The 25521-nt window shown below is 41.7% G+C and overlaps 1 protein-coding gene across 2 annotated transcripts in view; it reads right to left on the minus strand.

Annotated features, from left to right (window-relative positions):
- Positions 1-24129, minus strand: part of MPP7 (MAGUK p55 scaffold protein 7) — a 305267-nt gene extending 281138 nt beyond the window's left edge. Inside the window, exon 1 of one of the 2 annotated variants that reach the window (XM_063452598.1) lies at positions 24045-24129. The gene's annotated coding sequence lies outside the window, so the exon portion shown is untranslated. Of the gene's footprint in view, positions 1-22809; positions 22829-24044 lie in introns of those variants that run through there. The other variant, XM_063452599.1, reaches the window with a different exon arrangement.
- Positions 24130-25521: the final 1392 nt, after the last annotated feature.

Here is a 25521-nt window from a genome sequence, read left to right on the forward strand (position 1 = left end):
TACCAGGGATAGGCAACCTTCGGCTCTCCAGATGTTGTGGACTACATCCCCCATAATGCTCTTACACACATAATGCTGGCAAAGCATCATGGGAGGTGTAGTCCAAAACATCTGGAGAGCCGAAGGTTGCCTATCCCTGCCATATACCATAGTAAAATTGATGGTATTTAAATATTAGTGTTAGTCTATTCTTTCTTAAATGCTCTTTTTCAGGAAAGAGATTCGCCAGTGTGAATTCGCTGGAATGAAATTGGGTGTTTCCACCTCTACATCTTTTCATTCCTATCAGCTGCTGCTTTTATTATCCGAAATACAGGGATAATTAAACATTTATTAAAAATCCTGGGAAGTGGCAGTTAGTCTTTAAATTCTACATTTAGAATTCAAATTCACACTGTGCTTTATAAAAAGTAACATTCAATTTGCAGTGGGTGTGGTACATGAGAAATTAATTTTGAACTTAGCTTTCTGACATGCCTTTACTTGATTTTCCCTTGTTGTGTAAGTCACTATATATAAACCTCTTTGCTCCCAAGCAATTTAAGAAATACATGTAAAAATCAACCTGTAAATTCTTATCAATATCTCTGCGATCTGAAGCGGCCCAGCAATAATTCACAATTCGGATTGTAAAAACCATTCAAAGAAATACTTGCTACAAATTTTATCTAATGTGTTCATTCTCAGTTTAGCTCACAGTGTGTATTATATTTTATGTGTCTTCCAGTTACTAGGACAATGAAAGGTTCTGCCAGAACTGAATCTGACAACATGTTCACCCAAGAAGTGATCCTTAGCAAAATGCCTAAGGGCTAGCTAGCACAGACATCCCAACTTGCAAAAATGTATTTTAGGGAGGTGGCTTCATAAGCAATCGCGCCACGGCCCCCCACGCACGTGCTCGCCCTCCCCCCACACAGACACACACGGCCCGCAAACATGTATGAATACATTGACACACAGATACACACTGACGCATCCTGTGAAGGATGGAGGAAGTGACAGGCTGACAGTCGGCTATTAAAGGGCCGGCACCCCACCAGCCCCTGCTTAGTATGAGGGAAGGGGGGCACAAATCATGTATAATATCCTGGTAATCAATACACACAATCTGATATACATTGTATGTCAGATTGTGTGTGTGATTTCTGGGTTATTATACATGCTCTGCTGGTGTCTCCCGGAATTACCGGGAGACTTGGGATGTCTGCCAGCTTTAAACGGGAGATAAAAGGCTGCCTACCAAGCTAAAGCACAAAATAATCACTCTTCTTGATTACAAATATCTTCTTAATTACAAATATCTATCACATATTTACCGAAGTGAGATGCATTAAAATATGTTTTCTCCCTCTAATTCAGTCACTCATACCTGCACACCATTCACAAGGTTAGAATGGGGATGGATTATTACATTGTAAAAATGAGCCAACTGAGCTCTTCAGGAGTACAAGAAAAAAACAAGTTTGTGTCACATTACAAACATAAGTCATTAAAACAACTTAATGAAGCAGTTGTTGTGTATAGATCATGCAGTCTCACTGCTCAATTATCTACCATTTATGAGTTAAATCACTTTTGGTTCTGTTTATGCAGCCCTAGCCACACCTCCCCTGGATGTGACTCACAGTCTGCATGAAAAAATGGTTTAATTTTAAATCTGTTGTTGACATGTTTTAGCTATTTTTACCTGCTCTGTATATTGAACTTTAATCGCACAAAGCAGGCTCCTGAAGGGTCTAGCAAAGTATTAACAGTGCAAGAGATGATCAAAACTAAATTAAACAGAATGTGAAATAAAAGGTTAAGATTAAACATTAGATCCCGCTTTACAGGAAGTGTTTAGGAATGCTGTGCATGTTACATGCAGGGAGGTGTGACTAGGACTACAAAAAAACAGTGATTTAAATTCTAAATGGTAGATAACTGAGCTGTGAAACTGCAGGGGCATGATCTATACAAAAAAACGGTTTCATTAAGCCAAAGTTGTTGTAGTGACTATAGCAGTGGTACCAACACAGTCCTTGAGTCACATCAAGAGTTGTGTTTTTTTATTATTCTTACAAGAAACTAAATAAAAATAATTTTTACAAATCTAAATTGGTGTGCCTTGGGAACTGGTTTGTGTATCAATCTTCTAGCCACACTGCAGGCAAATAGTTTCAGACCATGTTCCATATAGCCTAAAACAGCTAGGGGTGCAAATGGCAATGCTTTCCAGGAATAGAGGGTGCAATTCACACATCTGTTTCCTCGAGCACTGGTTCCCAACATATGGTGTTCAAGGCACATCAAAATTACGAGATCTTTACAAAATCTAATTTTATTCCAAATGGAATACTTATGGGATCGTTGCAAGATTTATGTTCAGCATGGAGATGCTAAACTTTCCCAATAGAAAAGCACAAAGTTAATGCGTTTCTCTATGAGGAGATGTTGATTGTACAGCACAGCTTTTGCCGTACATGCGCACTAGCCTCCCAATGCTTTCCTATAGTGAAGAATTATACTGGCTGTAATAATGAAGATTTTCATGCACTCGCAGTGAGCCACCCACCTAAACAGTGAACAAGTCACTATAGCATGGGGCATACATGTTTGTATTCCAAAAGCTATAGTGTTCGTTTAACTCCTTAAGGACTGAGGCAATTGTACAAGTTCTGAACAAAACACAACCTGTAATTTGAGCCATATGTCTGTTCAACCATAATTTACCCTTTTTCATATTAAGTGCACCCACACTTATTATATATGATATTGTTTAGGAGAAACAGAGCTTTCATTTCACATCAAATATTTATACATGAAACAAATTTAAATGAATAACATCTAAAAAGGTGTGAGAAATGAAAAAATATATATTTTTCAAGTTCTGCGTGACATTTTAACTGTGAATTTCATAATACAGTTTGCTTTTACTGCAATAAAATACACATACCTAGCCTTTTTAGTAGCCATTTAATCACAAAATCTAGCCAAATTTAGCATTCATATTTGTGTTATTTTTATTTTATTTGAATGTTTAGATGCATAAATATTTAAAATAATTTTATAATTAAAAACAAAATAAATGTATAACATTTTTATTTCATATTTTGTATCTTTATTGTATATTCTAAAATAAAGCATATTATAAATATATTATACACGCACACATTATATATTTATATATTAAATTGGAATTGGAGGCACCAGTACCATGATTGGTGATTTTAATTGAAAAACAGGGAGGACGGAGATGAAGAAAATCCATGAGTTCAATACACTTATCCCACATGGACTAAACTAAGATTTTGAATTGTGCCATTTTTTTAGATTAGGCACTTTTTAACAAGGATGGTGTATTTTTCTCGAGATTTCATACTGCTTAAAATTTTTCAAACTTTTTTAGAATTTTTTCTATGAATCCTTTTTTCTAATTTTTTGGATATTTGAAGGTTTAAATTTTTTAGCTCCACAGTATGGAGGTAAAATTCATGCATTAACATCTTTCCTGGTTATATACACAATATAAAGTACACCTATATGAACTTTGATGGTTATCATAGGAGTATGCTTTTAACAGTTTTTTAGATGATATTATTAACCAATATTCTCAATTATTCATAGGATATTCATATAGGATATTTTAACATAGATTGTGATGATTTAAATTATGTATATAAGTATATTTATCCATGTGCAGTGATGATGTAAAAAAAAAAACCGTAGACTTTTTAACTTTAAATAAGTAACTGCTGAGACTGCAGATAGATAGCGAAATTTTTGGTATATAATTGAAGTGTACACGGTTGGTTTGGCTGGACTGATGCATATGCAAATTAAGGACTTCTACAATCGAGACAACCAGGACCATTGGGGGCAGACTGACTATTGCCCTTAAATTCTCCCCTTTTGGAAATGGGCGATACACCACTTTAGATCTGAAGAAGCCGGAAGGCGAAACACGTTGACGTTAACACGCATTGACGTCACGAAGATGGGCAGCACCTTTAAGTCCGCAAACTACAAGCCGACTGTGGCAGATTACCACTGCGATTGGGGAATCAAGGAAGGCGACTGTTGACATTTCACAGCTGCTGATCCCTAGAGATCCCTTAGAGGTTTGAGTATATTTCATTTTTTGTGCTCCACTTATTCCGGAAACTAGCGTGCTGGGATGGTGGAAATATATATAAAATTATTTAATTATATTTTGATAATATATACATTAGTATTAAAGGAACAATAAAAATACACATGTATTAGAACTGCATAATATATCACTTTGATTTTAACTTTGGGGGCCTGCCTGGCAACCCAGGCAGTAGTGAAGCCAGCTATTGGAGCGTGGAGTCTCTACATGCAGTGGTTCAGTAGAAAACACTGCACATAGACAAGAATTTTTTAATAAACTGAGAATTTAAAGTAAATTTCATATTTAAGGCCAGAGCAGCTGTACCAGAAACACAGCTGACTCAGATTTTTTTTTGCAGTTTGCCATTTGGACCTTGAATTTGAAATGTACTTTGAATTCAGCTCAAATTCTCACTTTAGTGAATAAACACGACAGAGTTAAAGAATTCTGCTGCAGGAGGTGCAACTCCACTACCGGCAGCATCATTAGCCGGCAGCTAACAAGTTTTCAGGGCTGGCTAATATGAATTCTGTGCTTACTGGGTATTTGGCATTAGCATGCAGATCTCCGTGCCGTGTAAGTCTTCCCTTATTTGTTTTTATCAAAACACTTGGTTTGAGTAACCCATTCATTCTCTATTGAATATTAATACTAGATCTTCCAGCCTGGCATACACAGAGACTGTTGACTTATTACTTTATTGATTCACAGACTGATGTCAATATTAAATCAGATGACTGGAGTAAAGTCTACATAAGTTAATTTAACTGAACAACCACCAGCTGCATTAAAGTAAAAGTCCACTTCAAGCACAGACTAGGTTTATAACAAGGAATAAATGTTTCTAGACACTCAAAGCACCAGAATCACCGCCTATGCAATGTAGTGAATTTGGTGCACAGATGAAGTCTTTTTTTCTGCCAACATAACTCATTCCTTCTTCAGAGAAACAACATTGTTTACATCTGGCCAAAAAAACACATCTCATTGCTGTTCCTTAAAATGGCCATTAAAGGAACACTAAAGTGTAAACTAATATTATTCCTAACACTATGGTGGTCCTTTCCCTATGTATACACTCCCCTCCCTTGTGCAATAATTAATAAAACAAAAGGTTTTACTTACATTTTTTTCCTCAGCGCTACTAACATCCCTGCCTCCCATGATGTCATCATTAAGATTGAGTGGTTAGGGTGACTTTAGTGTCCCTTTAATAGCGTTAATTGGGTCTGATATCCACAAAAATGTGTGTATGTGCAAGGTCATCATCAGCAAACTTTGCCAGTAAAAACTACTGAAAAAGCATAAAACTTTTTTTTTTTTTTATACTTGCCTCCGTCTAACATGCTCACACACGGAAAATACAATATGGATGAGCATAATATACTCCTTTCATAAATGGAGTTCAGATGCATGGATGCACCTTCTGTGAAATATAACTGGTTTAGATTTCCATGCCTGTAACATCACTAGAATAGAATTCTATGCATCTGCTCTCAGGATGAAAGGTTACCCCCTATTAAGTGCCATTGTATAACAGCCTCATGACATATGCAATGCATATAGCCGTTTAACATACTCAGCTGAACATTTTGATAATCATAGAACAGCACTCAAATTATCTCACTAGTTCTGAATACCCAAAACCTGAACAGAAAAATAGTTTTCTTATACCAAATTGGCTGCCATTCATTTTTTTTGGTCGGATAAGATTAATTCTAGCCTGTATTAGATACAAGGAGATGGCGATGCCAGATAAATGAAGAGTCAGCATTATATATATAAAAAAATTTTAAAAAAATACAATGTTTCTTTGATTCTTGTTAGTTGTGCATTTTTGTACATTGATGGAAAGAACAATCTAACGGACTTGCTACATGAGTGTTTGGACACTATTCAGCTTTCGGTATCAGTACAATTCAAAGCGCTCGACATTCCGGATTATCTGTTCCTAAAGCTTGGACTCTAAATCAAACTGTTACAAAGGTTATTCATGTCAACAGCACCTACTGACTAGCTCTGAAACAAATCTGAAATGACAAAAACTAAACATGTAAAGGCCATAAACAGATTTAAAAAATAAAATAAATATATTAAAATGGAACCACTTATATTTGAAACATCCACATAATGTATATGAATGTATCATTTTATCTATTAAGCAAATAAATAAAAACACAGTCCTATTTAATAGGCAATGCAATCTATTTAATGGGTTACCTAGATTTCTAGAAAATGAGACTTTATATGTAGCATTAAAAATTGCAAACATATTTCCGCTCCTATAAAATGTGCCACACTTTTCAAAGCACAGCTTCATTGCAGGCATTTTGGGGGTGTCATTCTGTGAATTTGAGGGTGTGTAACATCTCCACTGACATTATGCCCAGCTTTACATACCCTGCCTACAGTAATATTTCATGTTTCCCATGCATACTGTCAGTCTTTTTAATTGGTGCTATTTAAGGAGCATATGGGACAATGTTTTAAGAGTACTGTGCACCATTCATTTAGGTCCACAAACAAATTTCAGACAAGGACATCTTCTGACCTCTCCTTCCAGAAGTTATTGAAGATTCAATTGGGTGTATTCAGATTATGTACAAGAACGAAGGCATGTATAGCAGGAACAGCTGGAGGTCGTGGTTTTACAATGTCCAAAATTTAAATAATCAATTGACTTTAATATGCACTAATGCCTACATATGTCTCCCCAGTAGACATTATTGAAGTGGTGCAGCTGTGGGGTGTTAAATCTGCCTCTGTGGTGGAGTCGGGAGGATATTCAATAGTCTAATGCGCTATATACTTGACAAAAGTGTTGTGACTAATAATAAAACAATTCTAGAGCCAAACAGATATTATATGGCCTTTATTCAGTCACCAGCAGATGACCTAGAAGAAAGTTTGAGTCTCACAGGTCTGACAACATTAATTTATTAAATAGCATACGAATTACAGCAGATACTGCCTCTTTTTACCAAAAGCTCAAATAAAATAGAGAATAAGCCAATAAGTTGCATTTATCAATCTAACTAGCACAATGCTACTGTGCTATTGTTGCATAACAGGTGCACAAACTTTGCTCCAATTAAAGAACTGAATATATTGTTTTATATATTATATAAGAAGTTCAGTGGTTATTTATTTAGAACGGTGCAGTTAACAATAAACAGTTAGGAGATGGTCCAATGGTTTAGCTTCATGATATCTGTGTTACTTAAATTTAAATGTGGCACAGAATTGCTCAACTGCAGTATACAAAACTCCTGCTAGAGTACTGTGTCAGCTATCTGAAGACAATGACAGCTCCTTGGATTTAACAAGCTTTTTACTTAAACATTTGCCCCATCTGCCATTTATTCGGTTTGTTGAAAATGAAGAATAAAACATTGCCTGTATTCTAGAGGGACTATGCAGGATGACAAAGCATCTGTCAGGGATTAAAGACACTGATATCTGTGCTTCAGTATTGGAACAAATACAGCTTTTACTAGATGAATAGCAATCTAATGTCTTCCTTAACCCCTTAAGGACACATGACATGTGTGACATGTCATGATTCCCTTTTATTCCAGAAGTTTGGTCCTTAAGGGGTTAAAGAGGCACTGACATTCTTCTCTCTCCCCCCCCCCCGCCCCAAAAAAACAAACAAAAAAACAAACAAACACCATTTCCACTTACAAGAGGAGGAGGAGGAGGAGGAGGAGGAGATTGGAAGCATTGTTTCTGCAGATTCAGAATAGTGAGCAAAGTCCTCTGAAATTGACACAGTGCTAACCTGCTATTAGCATGCGTGCTGTGGGTCTCCAAATAGACATGTACTAATTTAACGCATGTGACCTAAAACAACTACACTATCTGAGAAATTGGTTAATTAAAATAAGGTCATCACCCACTGATACATATGTCTGGTCAAGCCAAGTACTTTCACTGGTATATAAAGCATACTGTATTCTGTTAGCCTTAGGCATATGTTGTTACTGTTCTCTATGTCATTACAGCTGCATGTGCTGATGTTACATGTACTGCTATCATATATATTGAAAATTCTCAATAAAAAGAGACATGTGAAAAAAAAACAAAAAACGAGTACATCACTCCTACTATGAAGCACGTGCCTCCCAATCCCTTTGTGACTGATAACAGGCGAAGAAAGCTGCGGGATTTAAATGGCTGTAAACATGTTAAAGAGGAGAAATTTCGGGGTAGGACATTAAAAAGAATTAAATGTAATCTTACATTGTGCTAGTAAATGAATGTAGTAAAATCTTGGGGAAAGTGTGTACACATATATAGGCACATTTTTTCCTGACGGGATATTTCAATATTGGGGGTTATTCAATAAAAGACTCAATTTACAATAACATTTACAGCAATATAGGATGTAGAGGAAAATATACGCAATACTTTGCTAATACCACATTTCCAGGATCTCTTCGGTGTCCATTTATGCTGTAGCACATTTTTCACCTTCCTTTACAAGGCAATATCTATTGAAACCAGTAACTGCTATCAAAACAACACAAGTGACTGACAGGGAAAAATAAAAAAATGCTCAATATAAATCTACTTAGGACATGGAAGCTAGTCTCTAAACCCTGCAATTCAGTTAACATTTAATAATATAATTGTTCGACACTAGTCGTGATTCCATGTCACAGGGTTGCAAGACAGCTCTGCACGCCTCTGAATAATATTGAACACCTTTCACTACTCTGCATAGCACTCGTGGGAGTAAAAAGATAATGTGCTAAGTTGCACACCATAGTACACAACATTCATGATAGACGTGAAAGTTTATGCTAGGCAGCTAAGTGGTAATATTGCATAATGAAACTGAAACAGCTACATATCATTACCGTGTACACCCATCAATAGGGAGAGAAAGAGAGAGAGAGATGATAAGAAAATAGCACTTTATTCCGATTGTGGTATTGGTATTATTGATTTGGTATGCACTATTCCACGCATTTTTTTTCTGTCAGTTACTTTTTGTATTTCTTCAATGCATGAATAAACATTTATTTTTTTTATGTGCACACCTTGGGTTCATTACTAGATCTAAAATGTAGTATTACACCTTACTGGAAGAGCAAGAATAAGGAGAGATCTGGTCTTATTTTTCATCATGTTGGTACTTTTTTTTTTTTTTTTTTTTAAACTAAGTAGTTTTCATTTGATTTCTGCAACGTTTTGAGGTACTGCTTCCCATTATTGTTCGTAGTTTTGTTTTCTGTGTAGTAGAAGTCATGTTAATGCTCTTAGAACCAATCACCCTCACCACTCCACACACAAGTGACCCATAAAAACAGTCCACAAATGACACAGTAAAGAAAGTAACGCAATTAGCCTATTTATCTCCTGTTCAGAAATTGGGTTTTGGTCCAACAATACACCGCTGTGTACTTTGACACATTGGTGAAAATAATACAAATAAGATTTTACCCCAGTGATGGTTTGTGTACAGCCTTGACACATTTAAAGCGGCACTGTCATGCCGAACTTACCTTTCCTCAATCTCTTCCTCTTCTCCCCCTCTCTCAGGATCTGTTATTCTTTTCTTCCTGTCTTCTTTAGTTTTCTTTAAAACCATAAGACAAAGTAGGGACTCTTTGTCTTATGGGATTCCTCCGCTTGACCAGCTCTGACCAGCGGAGGAGCAAAGTGTGCTTCATTTCCGCTGGTCAGAGCAATTTTCCTTACCTTCCTTACCTTTCCTCTGTGTTCCCGCGATGCTTCCTGTCATTTTAGACGAAACTGCCGAATTGCGTTCTAACTGAATGAGAACAGTATGTTCGTTTGTTTTAGAAAGCAATTCGGCAAATTGTTCGGTTCGGATTTTCATTCGAATGAATGAAACTCCGATCCTATTCATTGCTGTGGCTGCATCTTGCAGGCGCTTAGTAGATAACTCCTTAATTCCCACGGTATCAGGGAGCTGTCTACTAAAAGGCTGAAAGACCTAAACTGGTCTTTCAACCACATTTACTAACACTAAGTAAAAATGACTTAGTATTAGTAAATAATATGCCCCTACTCGCTATACCACGAGTAGGGGCATGTCTAGTAAGCAGTGAGCAGCCTAAACGACGGGTTGGGGCCCTAAAGTAAAATAAGGGAGGGAGATCTATTGTCCCCCCCCCCCCAAGCGGTGGGTGGGGGCCATAAAGATAATGAGGGGGGACCTACTGTTCTCCCCCCGGCCTCCACCCCTGCGCGGTGGGTGGGGGCCATAAATTACAATGGGGGGCCTACTGTCCTCCCCCCCCCGGCCCACACCCCTGGGTGGCGGGTGGGGGCCATAATGATAATGGGGGAGGTCCTACTTTCCTCCCCCCGCCCCCACCCCTGGGCGGCGGGTGCGGGCACTAAGCCAATTCCCTCCCCCACCCAAATAAAAATGGCCCTACCTACCCCCCTCACCCTAAAAAATAGTGAGGGGGGAATAAAATTGCTAACCTGTAAAGTAAAATTAAACTTACCATTCGACGTCTTCTTTTTTCTAAAATCTTCATTTTTCAGCCCCAAAATAGGCCAAATAAAAAACCATCATACCCGAACTAAAAATAAAATAAACCCGAGCGCAAAAAAAAATGGACGAAAAAGAAAAAACCCGAATGCAAAAAAATAATCCATCTTCACCCATGGAGGGCTCCGCGCAGACTGAGCTCCGCAGGGCGGGGGAAGGCTTATAAAGCCTTGCCCAGCCCTGCAATTAGGCTAAGAACAGTTTGATTGGTGGGTTTAGGCCAATCAGAGTGCTCTTTGTCATTTTACACAGCGTGGGAAAATTCCAAAGAACTTTCCCACGCTGTGTAAAATGACACAGAGCACTGTGATTGGATGGATTTCAAGCCACCCAATCAGAGTGCTCTGTGTCATTTTACACAGTGTGGGAAATCACAGTGCTCTGTGTCATTTTACACAGCGTGGGAAAGTTCTTTGGAATTTTCCCACGCTGTGTAAAATGACAGAGCACTCGGATTGGCTTAAACCCACCAATCAGAGTGTTCTTAGCCTAATTGCAGGGCGGGGCAAGGCTTTATAAGCCTTCCCCCACCCTACGGAGCTCAGTCTGCGCGGAGCCCTCCATGGGTGAAGATGGATTTTTTTTTTGCATTCGGGTTTTTTCTTTTTCGTCCGTTTTTTTTTTTTTTTTGCGCTCAGGTTTTTTATTTTATTTTTAGTTCGACGGGTATGATGTTGTTTTATTTGGCCTTTTTTGGGGCTGAAAAATGAAGATTTTAGAAAAAAGAAGACGTCGGATAGTAAGTTTAATTTTACTTTACAGGTTAGCAATTTTATTCCCCCCTCACTATTTTTTAGGGTGAGGGGGGTAGGTAGGGCCATTTTTATTTGGGTGGGGGGTGGGTGACTAGGGGCTTGGGGACCCCTAGTCACCTTGATGGGGGGGGGAGGGAACTGACTTAGTGTCCCCACCCGCCGCCCAGGGGTGGGGGCGGGGGGAGGACAGTAGGACCCCCCCATTATCATTATGGCCCCCACCCGCCGCCCAGGGGTGGGGGCCGGGAGAGGACAGTAGGTGTCCCCCCCATTGTAATTTATGGCCCCCACCCACCGCGCAGGGGTGGGGGCCGGGGGGGAGGACAGTAGGTCCCCCCGTCATTATCTATATGGCCCCACCCACCGCTCAGGGGTGGGGGCCGGGGGGGGGGGGGGAAATAGGTCTCCCTCCCTTATTACCATTATGGCCCCCACCCGCCGCCCAGGGGTGGGGGCGGAGGTCAGTAGGTCCCCCCTCATTACCATTATGGCCCCCAACCGCCGCCCAGGGGTGGGGGCCAGGGGGGGAGGACAGTAGGTCCCCCCCTCATTACCATTATGGCCCCAACCCACCGCCCAGGGGTGGGGGCCGGGGGGGTGGACAGTAGGTCCCCCCCTCATTACCATTATGGCCCCCACCCGCCGCCCAGGGGTGGCGGCCGGGGGAGGAGGACAGTAGGACCCCCTCCCCCCCCATTACCATTATGGCCCCCACCCGCCGCCCAGGGGGAGGACAGTAGGTGTCCGTCCCCCCCTTATTACCATTTTTTTTTTTACAGCTCACTGTTTAGTGGACATGCCCCTACTCGCGGTATAGCGAGTAGGGGCATTGGGGAGATTTTAATCTCCCTTATGCTATTATGGTGGTCATATTGACCCCCATAGAGTGAGGGGGGACCTGGGGGGCTTATGAAGTGGTGGGGAGCACAGCTCCCTGTCGCTTCTGTCTTTACATATTACAAGGAGGGAGCTGCACGCCGGTAGCTCCCTCCTTGTAATAAACCGAACGAGCAAACGAACACTGATGTTCGGTGTTTGTTTGTTCGTTTGATTTTTTTCTATTCATTCATTCGTCTGTCTGATGAATGAATAGGTGAAATTCCCGTTCGCATGTCCAGGTATTTCACTGGGCATGTGCGGGAATCTCACAGTCTGTCTAGTGTGGGCAGATGACGTGTCCCTCAGGGACTTCACCTACCCACACAAAGATGGCGGCGCCCTGAATAAAGATCGGGGCAGAAAATAAAGAATACAAAATGTGGGGGGCTTAGGGGCATTTGGGGGTGACTAGGGGGTCAATTGGATGTAGTGGAGGCAGGAGGGGGGTTTAAAAAAAACGGGATTCGGCATGACAGTGCCGCTTTAACTATGTTATGAGTACAGATTTTTTTTTAATCTTTTGTACTTAATCAGACATATAATTAGCAGTACCATTTGTATGCAAGCTAATTAAGCAACAAAGGAACGAAAACATGTATAACAATAAGCAGAGAGTAATTGGGGAAACTAACATATTGGAAGACTTTCAAGATGTGTAATTCACAAACACTAAATTCTATTGATCTAAAACAAAAGAAGGGCAAATTCAATGGTTTGCGATTAATTTGGTGAATAAATCACAAGGTGATTTCAAGAGGAGTTAGAACATATTTACAGCAAACAAATTCCCCTTCCTGCAATTAGTCATAAAAAAAAAAAAAAAAAAAAAAGAGTAAGAGAGAAAGAATAAAACAATGCCCAGAGAAGGGCACTGCCATTGGTTAATTAACTGATGAGAGCCAGACAGCGTATAAACAAGTTCTGATGAACACTTTCTTGTCATCATAAATATTAGCTTAACACAACAATGGAAACTCTGGCTCCCTACGGAGTCATTTTCATAGTGAAACACAACAGGGTTTCAGCCACGAATCAGCTAATGTACATTTATTTATTTATGGATGGAACATTGGCACAGGCCAAAAAAAGCAAGGGGGGGGGGGGGGGGGATTGAAGGAAGAATACCTGCATGTGTGGTTGATAACAACAACGACTATATACTGAGCACTACAGGGGACGGAGGAGGCCCAGTGACAAATTACAGATTTATGGGCTGCCAAAGAGACTGCTAGTTGTATGATCTGATTCTACTTTCAAAGACACAACATAATAATTACCGGGAAACACACATTTAGCTTTCAACAGTATTCAAGTACATCCTGGGGTCTAGATATTATTGGTACTTATTTCAATCAATCTCAGAAGGAGGAACGGCTAAGGTGACTTTGCTAGAAATTAAACCTGTGACAGACATTGTAGCTGGAGTGCGAACCGCTGAGCCATCTCTCCAGTACAAGTTGCATGAAGAAATGTTGTGTTTATTTATCTTTTATCACTTGAAGGGTTTCTTTACGTGTTTAGATTGCTGCCCTCCTACACATTTTGGAATTGAAGGAGTTTTAAAGGGGGAAAAAATAAGTAAACTCTTAATTGCAGCGTCAGTAGAGTTTTCTTGCTGCGTTTTTGCTTCACCTTCTGTTAAAAGAACACTACAGGGACAGAAATACAAAATGTGTATTCCTGTGTTCCTGTGTTAAAACACTAGTTAGGTCACTTGCCCCCCTTAAATAGTGTTAACACTCACCATTCTTCTAGCAATGCGCTGGCTCCACCCCAATCCGCCTCCTTGGCTAATTTCAGAATTGACCATCTCAGCCAGAACCCTTGAGTGTTCCTTTAATGTTTACATTTTTTTGCAGAGACCACAAAAGATCTGATCTGTATTCTTCTATAGCCAATCATTTAGCTCCAGGAGGTTTTATCAGTGTCACTGGTACACTCTCACACAAGCATGAGATGTCTATAGAAGAGATCACTGTGCTACCTAATTGAGAGGTGCAAGGCCAAGGTCTGTTCCCCAACACCCTCTACCAACAGTTACCTGGGGGACACAATCCTCTTCTCCTAAGTAGTTACTAAACTACTGATCGTTTATGTTATAAAAGGTAGCTGCTTTGAGAAGCACCAACCTGAATTAAAATTTAAAAAATATCCTCGTCTCCCACCACCAACCTGGTCATTACCAATTTCCAGAAAACATGCCAAATTAACTGTCTTTAGTACCACTTCTTAGAACTTTTTTTTGTTTGTTTGTTTTCAGCAATACTATATTGTGGCTTTTGTGGTCATTCAATTACCATTGGGTAGATTTCCTGGGCTGAGGTAGCACGGTTTACTAGATATGTTAATAACCCAAGTTCTCAGTGAATACTTTTCTAGCAACCTATTTCATTGCCCCTACTTATACCCTTTGTGTCACTATACCTCACTCCCACTAGCATGTAAGCTCATTAAGCAGGGACGTCAACCCCTCTGTTGCTGTGTGTCACACTATGGGACAGGGGAGGAGGGGGAGAACACTATGGGACAGGGGAGGAGGGGGAGAACACTATGGGACAGGGGAGGGGGGGAGAACACTATGGGACAGGGGAGGGGGGGAGAACACTATGGGACAGGGGAGGGGGGGAGAACACTATGGGACAGGGGAGGGGGGGAGAGAACACTATGGGACAGGGGAGGGGGGGAGAACACTATGGGACAGGGGAGGGGGGGGAGAACACTATGGGACAGGGGAGGGGGGGGAGAACACTATGGGACAGGGGAGGGGGGGGAGAACACTATGGGACAGGGGAGGGGGGGGAGAACACTATGGGACAGGGGAGGGGGGGGGAGAACACTATGGGACAGGGGAGGGGGGGAAGAACACTATGGGACAGGGGAGGGGGGGGGAGAACACTATGGGACAGGGGAGGGGGGAGAACACTATGGGACAGGGGAGGGGGGAGAACACTATGGGACAGGGGAGGGGGGGAGAACACTATGGGACAGGGGAGGGGGGGAGAACACTATGGGACAGGGGAGGGGGGGAGAACACTATGGGACAGGGGAGGGGGGGAGAACACTATGGGACAGGGGAGGGGGGGGGAGAACACTATGGGACAGGGGAGGGGGGGGAGAACACTATGGGACAGGGGAGGGGGGGGAGAACACTATGGGACAGGGGAGGGGGGGAGAACACTATGGGACAGGGGAGGGGGGGAGAACACTATGGGACAGGGGAGGGGGGGAGAACACTAGGGGACAGGGGAGGGAGGGAGAACACTATGGGACAGGGGAGGGGGGGAGAACACTATGGGACAGGGGAGGGGGGAGAACACTATGGGACAGGGGAGGGGGGAGAACACTATGGGACAGGGGAGGGGGGAGAACACTATGGGACAGGGGAGGGGGGAGAACACTATGGGACAGGGGAGGGGGGGAGAACACTATGGGACAGGGGAGGGGGGAGAACACTATGGGACAGGGGAGGGGGGGAGAACACTATGGGACAGGGGAGGGGGGGAGAACACTATGGGACAGGGGAGGGGGGGAGAACACTATGGGACAGGGGAGGGGGGGAGAACACTATGGGACAGGGGAGGGGGGGAGAACACTATGGGACAGGGGAGGGGGGGAGAACACTATGGGACAGGGGAGGGGGGGAGAACACTATGGGACAGGGGAGGGGGGGAGAACACTATGGGACAGGGGAGGGGGGGTGAACACTATGGGACAGGGGAGGGGGGGTGAACACTATGGGACAGGGGAGGGGGGGTGAACACTATGGGACAGGGGAGGGGGGGTGAACACTATGGGACAGGGGAGGGGGGAGAACACTATGGGACAGGGGAGGGGGGAGAACACTATGGGACAGGGGAGGGGGGAGAACACTATGGGACAGGGGAGGGGGGAGAACACTATGGGACAGGGGAGGGGGGAGAACACTATGGGACAGGGGAGGGGGGGGAGAACACTATGGGACAGGGGAGGGGGGGGAGAACACTATGGGACAGGGGAGGGGGGGAGAACACTATGGGACAGGAGAGGGGGGGAGAACACTATGGGACAGGAGAGGGGGGGAGAACACTATGGGACAGGGGAGGGGGGAGAACACTATGGGACAGGGGAGGGGGGGGAGAACACTATGGGACAGGGGAGGGGGGAGAACACTATGGGACAGGGGAGGGTGGAGAACACTATGGGACAGGGGAGGGTGGAGAACACTATGGGACAGGGGAGGGTGGAGAACACTATGGGACAGGGGAGGGTGGAGAACACTATGGGACAGGGGAGGGGGGAGAACACTATGGGACAGGTTAGGGGGGGAGAACACTATGGGACAGGGGAGGGGGGGAGAACACTATGGGACAGGGGAGGGGGGGAGAACACTATGGGACAGGGGAGGGGGGGAGAACACTATGGGACAGGGGAGGGGGGGGAGAACACTATGGGACAGGGGAGGGGGGGAGAACACTATGGGACAGGGGAGGGGGGAGAACACTATGGGACAGGGGAGGGGGGTGAACACTATGGGACAGGGGAGGGGGGTGAACACTATGGGACAGGGGAGGGGGGTGAACACTATGGGACAGGGGAGGAGGGAGGAAAGAACACTAAAAAGGAGGGATGGAAGAGGATAACTAGAGGGGGAGATGGGCCACTAAAAGGGAAGATTTTTTTATATTTGATTAATTAAATTCAATAAAAAGGCTAATATTAATAAAATATTAAGGGGAAAAAAGTCATTTTCGGTTTCGATTTACAGGGCATCCTGAATTTTCGGTTCCGGCTCAGAATTTTAATTTCAGCGCATCCCTAATTGTACTTTAAAAAAATAAAATTTAAAAAAAAACACAACAACAACAACAAAAATAAAAAAAACTTATAGGTGATTTTTAATGCTTTACTAATGAAATAAATGCCAGAGAAGTAACGGTTGCTTTTTAAATTGCTGAGTGTTTGCACACTTTTGCTTTGAAAATCCGACTAAATGAATCACAATTTGTCTACCATTTTAGGCGTTCAAAATTAAGCTAAGTACTGCTATTAACAATCTGTTTATTCCTGCGCACTCTCCCATTTGGGTAATTTGTGTAGTAGAAGAAAAAATAAAAAAAAATAAAAAAATTATTACTCCCAGTCGTTATGTGTGAAAATATTTAAAAGAAAAGAGTATAAGAAAATGCTTTTTCTGGGCCAAAAAGAGTCAATATAGAAAATGTATAAATGTGATACCGCTTTATATAACCTTTGTTACTCCTATTATTATAAACGTTAAGCTTAGAATATAGCAACATTAGCACCACACATGATTTATTAGAATTATGTGCTGTTAAGACTGGGTTTTTAAGTAATGCAGTGTACCTGTTTAAAATAAAGAACCAGATTTCTTGCAGAACAGGTATGACTAGTTCTGACTCATTTCTGCCTCGATGTTGTGTGTTCTTAGTACTGGTCGTGAGCTCCAATAGGGATAGAATCCTGAGGATATGCTGGTTTTGGTAACTGACAGGCATTGTTACTAAAGTGAGAATTTAAAAGTAAATTTCAAATCTAGCTGAACTGAAAGCACAGCTGACTTAGAGAATGTTTACATTTCCATTATTTATGGCCTTAAATCTGAAAATCACTTTGAATTCCTGACAATTCTTTCATGTATAACTTGGATTGTCCATCTCAAACACAGCAACATCAAATAGCAACTTCTGTGTTGGACAAAGCTGGTGCGCTAGTGGCACCTTTCTACAATCACAATACAGCTGTCAAGTTTAACCACTGGTGTCACATTCTATTTTTTAATGCTATTCTTGCAAAACACAGACAATATGTGTGTTACCCCTATTAATAATCTGATGGTTTCACACCTCATTCATGATCCTCACAGATACACATGCCAGGCCTAAATCGTTAGTGGACCGGAAAAATAGGAATACTTTCACTTCTTTTTTTTAAGCTTCAGAATTCATGTATATAACAAAACGGTGGATAGTTTGAGAGTTGTTAATGTTTACACCATTGCCTAACTCTGACAACAACTACTAGAGGGACATCCTGTGCTGTGCATTAAGATGCCAAATGCTCCCCATAGAGATTCATTGGCTCAAGACATTTCTTTGAGGAGGTGCTGATCAATCAGTTTGCTGCACATTTATACTAGCCTCCTAATGGGAAGCATTGGATTGGCTGCGATCATTAGGATAGGATTGATTATCTCGGTCAGAGAGGCAGAGACGGTGTAGCAAGACCAGCGCAGCATGGAAAAACAGACAAAACTGCTTTTTTAATGCACAGGGGGTAAGCATCTAAACAGTTACTAGAGACTATACATGTTTATATTCCTATCGTTATGGAGTTCCTTAAAGAGAAATCGACCACTATGTACTCCTCTTGTAGTGTTAGGGCGAGTTGTAATTTTATACTTTTTTTTTTTATATATAATTTATTTAAAATGTAGTCTTGGTGACAGTTTCCCTTTTAACTATCATGGAAAAAAATTAAAGAACCTTTAATCTACAAAGAATTCCAACCACACACTGGGTTAGTCAAAGTGGACAAATTGGGATAGCAAATGCATAGACTTGCGTTAAGTCTTGACAGTATTATATTTGTTATACAGAAGTATTGTGCATATACCAGCATCTCACTTCGCATGATCTCTTGCTTTTTAGGAGAACTCAAAGATAATGGAAGTTAGGGATGAGGAGCACACATTACTTGTGTGTGTCCATATCAGGTACATAGTTCATGTATATCTGCAAATCCACACATGCCTACTGCCTTCACCCAAAACTTCCAAACACTGCAGAAAGGCCAATAAAACTATTACAAGAAAAAGGACAGTCAATGGGTCAGATGTAAAGCTGCAATATTTAAAATCATACAAAAATCAATCTTAAACTATTAGATGTCAATGCGAATCCGTGGACTTGATAGAAAAATCTCAAATGTTTGCTACTTTTCATTATACTAACATTTCTTTGTATTTATAGCAACACTGCACAGGGTTTCCAGAACAAAAAGCACTTACAGCTAAGGGTCTATATTTTTTTTACAGCAGTCAGTAAAGTACATTTAATGTATGAGGAAATATACAAGCGTTTGCAGTCTGTACCTGCAGTAATGATTGCTGATGTCACCAAAAGGATTAAATCACAGTGCATTATTCAATGTGGCCGATTACTCAGTGCCTTCAATAATTTATTGCAATACAATTCATAAACATATGGCAGAGCATGTGAGAAGACATTAACTGTTCACAAACGCACCCAAGCATATGTGATGGGTTGCACAGTTTAGAGACATAATGGTAATTTGTAGGAGACCCCCTACACAGGCAAACAACAAAAAAAAATAAAAATGTTAACACTCTGCATTATTGTAAATAACAAAAATCTTTTTTTTTTTTTTTTTTTATATGATCCTCTGTCTACAAAAGGAGCAATTACAGAAAATTGTTAAACAGGACGGCCGATTGTTCCACTTTTAGAAATTTGACAAGTAATGTATATTTCTGTAATGCCCACTGCATAAATTAAGTAAATCCCAACTGTATGTACAAACTGTGAAACCAATCCATGAAAGAATTTAAGACTGTATTATGTGGTCCCCCAAAAAAAGAAAAACCCAGAGTAGAGGCTTTTCCTTTCCCCATCCATCTATTTTCAAAGGCCCCCATGTTCAGCAACAAACACAGAATGATGATGCTGAATGCTTCTCATAGAGAAGCATTGGAAACCACTCTAAAAGGTAGCAATGAATTGTGGAAATGTTGCACGTGCACCATGTACCCTGTATGTGAGTATTGTGACTTGCCTACTCACACTGTGTAAGAGAAGCATGTGGCTAGGGAAGTCATAACCATTGATTACTTCAATACAGGAGGACTAGCTGCAATGAGTAGACCATTTTGACACAGAAATAAAATTTATGTTTAACAGCCAACTTAATCATAAAGAAAAAAAAATATTTGGGTACAGTAATACATTAAAGAAACACATCTAATTAAAAGAAACACTCTGAGCACCAGAACCAGGGTGATGTAGTGGTTATGGTGTAAGGAGAGCCCCAGCACTTCCCATTGTAAGTAGTCAAACTATTTAAGAATGGTTTCACAACTCACCTCACTCTTACCTGTGGTCCACCAGAGACGGCTTCCTGCCTCAACAACTGCTGACAGAGAAGCAGGGCAGGGCTAGCTCACTGGCTGAGAGCATCCGGTGGTTGCTCCAAACCAATGAGCTCCAGCACTGCAAGGTTTAGCTCACAAAGAGCTCCCGGGTCTCTATTATTTTATTGTTCCACTTCCTGTTGCCTATACTCCTTTTTAATACTTGGAATAAATGTACAATTTTATCTGCATTGCACAATGAATGTTTTAATGTTGGTCCTTGGAGCAGTCTTTCCTTTAATTCTCTTTTTTTTCCCAACAACTAACTTTACATGGACGCCAAACCAGTGTGACAATATCTGGGGTCTTGGAAGAAGATGCATTAGTGGTAAGCAACTGCATTCATATTAATGTTGAGTGGGAACATTAAGAGGCCTGGAGCGGTATGTCGGGACTGTACTAATCCACGTATCATGTGACAGCAGTATGTAATGTGGGTAATATTTGCACGACTGAATGGTTCTGTTTTGGGGATATGTGTGCCATACATCATGTGATTCACAAGTCAAATATACAATCTCTATGCTGGAGCCCAGCTCCTAAATCTTTGTGCTGATTTCGATTGTTAGACCAACTTTTTAGTATAATGGACTGGATCCCAAGAGGGACCTGCATTTCAATGTAGCTATTTTCAGTCTGCAAGCACTAAATTATACTCTCCATTTACTTTCGAGGTGCAAGAAATATTATTTATAAAAACAACATATGCTGCAGAACTGTACAATGGAAATCAAACTCCTAAAAATTCGACAAACTAACCTCACCAAAGAAAATGACATACTGGTCAGCAGTCTGCTCAATTATTAGAAGCATAACCTGCAGCAGATTTCAAGGACAAAGCAAACAACATAATGACAGAATTACCATGGCCATGTAGTAATTTAATTAGTTTAACCAATAAAGTACCAAAGGGAAGAGGAGGAGGAGGAATCATACTAAAAGAACCCCATCTGCCACTGAAAGGGCACTGAAGAGGACATAAAAAATATAAAACAGAAACAAAGACAATTACAGATATTGCATTATCTGTTCTCTACCTTTAAATGGTCCTAAACAATTCCTATCCATGCAGATTATAAATACAAAGTCGTTTATATGACAACGTCCTTGGTTGTCAGGAAACGACAGAGAAACGCAGTATAAGGGACAGGCAACGAGTAGAAGTACAGCCGCGCTGAATTAACACCCACACCCCCCAATATCACACCTACTGGCTAGGTGAATAAGATGGGAGTTGCAGTCCACAGCCCATAATCGTGCTCTGTGGAAGAATGATGATCAACCCCACTGAAAACTAAAATCAACAGCAACTCAAAATTACATATCAAGTACAGTCGGAAATTGAGTTAGCAGCAAGAGATTTTCTCCCTGAGGGAGCTATGTGCTCATCTCAACAGCAGGTGCACACAAACAGAGCCTTGCACCATGCATGTATTTAATGTAAACATACTGCACACACACTCTCGCGCACATCCTTCTACACCCGGAGAAGATACGTTTAACCTTAACCATCCAGTCCAATGCCATTTAAATGTTTTAATGAGCTGAGCCCGGTGAAAACAAATTGTTTACCACACATGTGACAAAAGGAAACGAAAAACAGAGACGTCCTACAGACAGTGAAATAATGTAAGATTTCAAACAGTCATTTTTCCTGGACTAGTCTTCCCGGTAATGACAGCTCTCCAAGTCGAAGCATTAGTCCAATCTTCCCAGTAGCCTGTACAAAAAGGATGTCTTAGTTCACTTAACCCACCAGCTTGCCCATATTAATAAACCATACATTACCAGTACAGTTTATTATAACAACGCATGTAAACAAGCATCATTGTGCTTATGATACTCTTCGCCTACACAAGAAGCCATAATGAAAATAGAAATAAAGGCAGCTCTGATTATAAAAAAATGAGTGCAAGACAATAGAATAGATAAAATGCACACAAAAACTACATAAAAATGTAATATCAACGGCCGCAGAAAATGCAATATACTGTAATACATACAGTGTGTGTATGATATATAATGAAATTGTACTACAATGTACATGTAATGTTAATAGAAAGTACATTAATAAAATATACAGTATACTGTGCAAAACAGACCAGCATTATCAAAATGTATAATGTCCAACATACAGAAAAACAGACAGAATAAATACATTAGAAAATACTGTAAGACACTGACAATACAGAATTCATACTCAATACAACCACATGCAGACAGTGCAAAACATGCACAATAGCCTACAGAACACACATACAACATATAGAAAGCACAAAATAAAATCAAAATATATTGTAATATACAGGCTGGATAGCAGGCACACATTATACGTTAAGGTAGTAAAGAATGCATACACAACACATAAGAAGCCACTTACAGTTGCAATATAAAACAATGTACAGACTGCATAGTCAGCACCCAATACACACTATCCCAGAACAGAATGAATAAGCAGTATACAAAACATACAGACAATACAGCGTGCATAAACCACAACAAACAGTGCATGGTACATAAATATACAGTATAGAATAAAGCAGACAGTGCATGAAAGACAATACACAGTATCAGAGTGCATTTATACATCAAACAAGACTGAACAATGCATGAAACAATATACACTAAAAACACAGGGCACATCAGTCACAGTCAGTACTGAATGAATTCATTTACACAATACAATAACACTGAGTGCAAAAATATACGCAAGAGAGAGAACCAGTACACTATGCACACACCGAATACGCTATATACAAAGAGTACACTATATACAGACAGTGCATTATACAGAGAGACCCAGTGAACTACACACAGACAGTGCACACTATACACAGGCAGTGCACACTATACACAGGCAGTGCACACTATACACAGGCAGTGCACACTATACACAGGCAGTGCACACTATACACAGGCAGTGCACACTATACACAGGCAGTGCACACTATACACAGGCAGTGCACACTATACACAGGCAGTGCACACTATACACAGGCAGTGCACACTATACACAGGCAGTGCACACTATACACAGACAGTGCACACTATACACAGACAGTGCACACTATACACAGACAGTGCACACTATACACAGACAGTGCACACTATACACAGACAGTGCACACTATACACAGACAGTGCACACTATACACAGACAGTGCACACTATACACAGACAGTGCACACTATACACAGACAGTGCACACTATACACAGACAGTGCACACTATACACAGACAGTGCACACTATACACAGACAGTGCACACTATACACAGACAGTGCACACTATACACAGACAGTACACACTATACACAGACAGTACACACTATACACAGACAGTACACACTATACACAGACAGTACACTATACAGACAGTGTGTACAGGTCATCCCATATATATATATATATATATATAAAAGACAGGTTATTGACAGCCGGGTACCTGCACACAGCCATTATTCAGTATCTCTGTATAGACACCCATTGTATGACAGGCACACTGTATGAATGGGTGACACACACCCTAACCCTGAGCGCCCTCACACCTCCATCCTACCTCCCCGCCCAGAGACAGGAACCTGCCAGCCACCATAACCCCGCCTCGGCCACTTACCGCAGTCCGTAGCTCTCCGATCCCGCGGCTCCCTGTCTCCCAGCACAGAGCGCAGGCGGACACCGGGCACGCTGCGTCACTCCCTCTCCGGCAAACCCCGCCCAGCGGCGCGTATCGCTGGCACGACCACGCCCTCACCTCCCAGACAGCCCAGGACCCGCCCACTTCACTGCGTTACTCCGCTCTCCTGGAAAGCCCCGCCCACCCTGGAACGCTTACGGCGCTGTGACGTATTGTGTGTGTAACCGCGCGCGCCCTATGTGCACCTGGGAGCTGGCTGTGCGCGCGGGTGGACGGTTACTGCGACCGTTACAGAGGGAGATGGGGGGAGTCTGAGGGGTCATTTATTACACAGCGACCTAGGGGGAGGTCATTCATTACACAGGGACCTGGGGGGGGAGGTCATTCATTACACAGGGACCTGGGAGGGGGGTCATTCATTACACAGGGACCTGAGGGGGGTCATTCATTACACAGGGACCTGGGAGGGGGGGGTCATTCATTACACAGGGACCTGAGGGGGGTCATTCATTACACAGGGACCTGGGGGGGAGGTCATTCATTACACAGGGACCTGGGGGTGATGTGGGATTATTAAAAATCTTTATTGTACTTGTATTGAATTATTGTACTAACTCCATTTTAACCTTATATTGTGACAATCCTCCATTTTGTCCTCCTAACCTGACTTCTTCAATCCTCCATTTTGTCCTCATGACTTAACTTGTTCATTTTAAAACTACCTTACGTGACTGAATTTCCCAACCCAATTAGTATAGTAGACAAAGACTGTATTTCCTGTAAAGACACAGGAGTTGCTGACTACTCCCTAAACTTGTAAGATAGTATAGTTTGAAGGCCACGAGAACACAGTAGTAATGAAATGTTCTATTCATAAGAGACCTTGCACCTGGACATGAGGCCTGATATCACTGACCGTGTAAAAGGACGCTCAAGACCCCCTTATCCCCACCCGTGTCCAGAACAATCCCACCTCTGGTGGGTGGGCTCGGGACTAACCTCTTAATTTTTGAACCAATAAGTAAGACACTAACCCCGACACTTAACAATTAATCCAATTGATGATGTTTTATTTGCTGATATTCTAATAATCAATGATGACGCAAAATGCCTCTTAAAAGGGCCTGCGCGCCCGCTTTTTCTTCACTTGCCAATAAACTTTCTCGAAGTTATTTTAACCTGAACCTTGTGTGTCAGACTTAATTACTTCAGCGTATATACGCAATTCAATTTTATTAATTTGGACAGGAACAGATAGACATTTAAACATTTTGGTTTACTTTTAAAAAGTACCATAACAGGGGGGGGAGGTCATTCATTACACAGGGACCTGGGGGGGAGGTCATTCATTACACAGGGACCTGGGAGGGGGGTCATTCATTACAGAGGGACCTGGGAGGGGGGTCATTCATTACAGAGGGACCTGGGAGGGGGGGTCATTCATTACACAGGGACC

Source organism: Pelobates fuscus, chromosome 4 (genome assembly GCF_036172605.1).
Source record: "Pelobates fuscus isolate aPelFus1 chromosome 4, aPelFus1.pri, whole genome shotgun sequence".
NCBI classification, from domain to species: domain Eukaryota; kingdom Metazoa; phylum Chordata; class Amphibia; order Anura; family Pelobatidae; genus Pelobates; species Pelobates fuscus.